Here is a 3,359-nt window from a genome sequence, read left to right as displayed (position 1 = left end):
GTCTCTCCTGGAATGCCGAGGCCTTAATGCTGAGGCAATAGGTTTATGAGGTGATAATTACTTTATCACCTCTCTGCACTCTCTCTACCTCTCTCTTTCCCTCTTTCTTTCTTTCTGCCTTTCGGTGTCTTCACTTGAAAACACTCGCTTAATTTGTGCCGGCACACCCAGACAGAAGGGTGCAAAAGAGCAAACAAACACGACGCACATGATAACTCGCTTGATTTCATTCAGGAGACATCATCGTGGGAAGGACAACAACAGTGTGAATCTCAACAACAAAAAATACTGAGAGGTAACAGTTCAAGAAAGTGCAACATTAGCTTATCATTTTGAGTTGGGCTAGTTACAAGTGATGGCAATAACTTTGAAAAATATAGTCCCTCTAATCCTCTGATATGATCATCTCTCTCTCTCTCTCTCTCTCTCTCCCCCTAGTGTCATTGAAACCTAGCCAGCAAGAAAGCTTGTGAGCCAGATAAAAAGTTAGGAAATCTCTGTCAATCAAGAGTTCCAGTAACGTAAGTTCTACAATGATGCATCTGCCCAGACTAAGTTTATGTAAAGTGTGTAACAAGACTTGTAAACTAGCTTACAGGCTAGTTGGCTACTTTATCACGCAACACTTGTCCAATGCCCACCTGAGCTGCTTTTTGCAGAACCACCTTATTTACATATAGACGGGGAGATGAGGAAATCTGGAAAAACAGAAAGAAAGTAAATTAAATTAAATTAAATTAAATTGAAATTAAAAAGTTTAGAAATATTAATAATAAATGTTTAAATGCAGAAATGAGTTCAGGAATAAGATAAACACTTTAACACAATTAACAATAATTTTTCATGACCAAACTTTATGGTGTGTAAATGTAATTAAATGTAATCAATTAAGTTTACACATTTATATTTAGTATTTATTTATACATTTCATAATTTATTCATGAATGTATACTAAAGTCATTCATAGTCCTTCATAGAGAAGCACATCAGAGAAGATTGAAGCAAGCAAATGACTGACCAAGTTGATGGAGCCACGCTGGTGCTGGTGGTCAGTAGTGCTGGCGGTCAGTGGTGCTGGCGGCTGTCAGTGCTGCTGTGTCTGTCTGTGGCCCCTGCACTCCATCCGGGGCGCTGCGCTGTGCAGCGCTGCCACTGGCGATGAATAACAGTTTATACTGTAAAACAGCGTGAGATTTAGTGGCGCTGTCAGCGGCGCGCTTGGCAGCGGGGCGGGTGAAATACGACGGCGCGGTGGGCACACGGCATAACCAGCCACTCTAGCATTTCATTTGGATTGGCAACGCGCCGCCGGGACGCTCGTATTTTAGCCCCCTCCGATGCCCCTGGGGGTTGTGTTCCAGAACCAAATGTCTCTCCATCACATCTGTCAGCCCAGTGCAGAACAGGAGGGGGTGTAATTGGTGGGTGGCTGCAGGAGGGATGGGTGCTGGGGGGTGGGGGAGAGAGAGGGGGGCGGGGGGGAGAGGTATCTCTGGAGGATGTTGTTGACAGTCTCTCACACTTCTATACACAAATGGGTGCACAGTCTTAGACACCAACGCACATGTAAATTGCACGCACACACACACACACACGCAGTGCGCTTCTTTCAGGAAGTGACAGCTCCTGCCTTGCCTCTTTGTGGCGCACGGAGGGCAAAACACAAAAGACGGACTGTGTGACTCTTGGATGGCAGATACGTCCAAGGATCTTGTGCTGAAATATGGCATTGTTGCATTTCCAAGGTAATGGAGTGGTGGCCTGATGACTGGCCTCCAGCTTTTATAACAAACAATAAATCTTTCTCTTTTTTTATTTGACGAATAAGCGAAGGGAGAGGTGCAGGTTTTGTTTGTGTAGGTGTAGGTGTATAGGTATGGAATATGGGTGTGTGTTTGTTTTGTTTGTCTGTGTTTACATGCATATTTGCCCTTTGGTTTAGTGTATTGGCTCGCTCAGTCTCACTCCATCATTCCATTTCATCACAGAACAGATGTTGACTAATTAGGATGGGCCTGATATTCACAAACACATTTCCATTCCAAACAAAAGGCATACTGTCGACAGCCACGGATGGGATATCAATTTTTGTCTTTAATTCAAACATTTCTCAGCAAGAAGTGAATGAGATCAATTAAGGGCAATTCCTCTTTAGCTGTTCCATTTGTGGATGGGCTGGGTAATGCTAGTTGACACACAGATTAATGAGGATTGCTCTTAAACTGAGAGTGCTGTCAGGAACTGTATTATTTACTTAGTACAACGACTGCATTTGATTAGATTTTTTTTCTCTCGTTTTTATCAAGCCAGCGAAGAACCACTGTCTCTGTCAACAACGTTTTTCATTAACATGATAACAACCACTCACTCACTCTGTCACAGTATGCGCATAACCTTAAATTGATCAAATGCATTTGTGATGCATACAGTACCTACAGTATACAAGTAACAACATAACTTTCAGACATGCAAACTCTGTTACCATGCTCATAATAAACACAACGGCACTGTGATACACTTCTCACTTGCTGACCATTGCTGTTTCGTTTGATTTACTCACCTTACTCCTGTAGACAACTGTTGTCCAATCATGCAGTCTTTTGACTTTTGACAGTTGTGACTTTATTTGTCAAAGAGTACAGAGTAAAGACAGTGTCTCTGGAGGAAAGCTTTACTGGTTTCTTCAGGAACAACCAGTAGTGTTGTTTTTTTTTAAAAAGAAAGAAATTCAAGCAGCCTAATAGTCCTATCTAATGCTCTAACAAACTTTAATTTTAACTCTCTCTCTCTCTCTCTCTCTCACTCTCTCTCAGTAGTCAGGCCGGCCAATACTTCTAAGATGTCAGCAGTCAATGGCGCCTGCACCTCATCTATCAAAGTGAGGGAGAACGTGGTGAAACTGAGTGGATTTACATTGCATGCAGGAGAGATGCAGAATGGCTGCTGATTTATGGAGAGCGACTAGAGAAGCGGGCAAAGGCTGTGCAGCCTCAGCCACCTGCGTCCTGGGCAACAGAAAGAGGAAATGAGAGAGAGAGAGAACGAGAGAGAGAGAGAGAGAGAGAGATGAAAGTAATTGGAAGCAGAGAGGGTGGATTGGGTGAGGTATTATGCGGGTTGGTGTTTTTACCAATTAGCCCCGTTCTACATATACTGTGAGGCTTTGTACCAGTGTGTGACACCCAAAATGAGGTGGCTCCTCTTGTGATTCTGAACATAACCAAGGCGGCGAGGCGTTCGAAATGCCAGAGTAATGAGTTGATTACCAATGAACGTGCTCCCTGTCTCCCGTACAGTAAACACAACCCTCCTCTAAATGAATGCAAATGAAATGTAATGAAAAGTTCCCCAAGGAGAAG

At 43.2% G+C, this 3,359-nt stretch overlaps 1 long non-coding RNA gene across 1 annotated transcript; it reads left to right on the top strand.

Annotated features, from left to right (window-relative positions):
• Positions 1 to 273: 273 nt before the first annotated feature.
• On the top strand, positions 274 to 2,942 carry LOC134076113 (uncharacterized). The gene is made up of 3 exons (XR_009938540.1): positions 274 to 295; positions 439 to 521; positions 2,817 to 2,942. It is a non-coding gene; the product is annotated as an uncharacterized LOC134076113 (long non-coding RNA).
• Positions 2,943 to 3,359: the final 417 nt, after the last annotated feature.

Source organism: Sardina pilchardus, chromosome 3 (assembly GCF_963854185.1).
Source record: "Sardina pilchardus chromosome 3, fSarPil1.1, whole genome shotgun sequence".
Lineage (NCBI taxonomy): Eukaryota > Metazoa > Chordata > Actinopteri > Clupeiformes > Clupeidae > Sardina > Sardina pilchardus.
The sequence above is the reverse complement of the archived record's forward strand: the minus strand, read 5'-3'. Positions and strand labels throughout refer to the sequence as shown.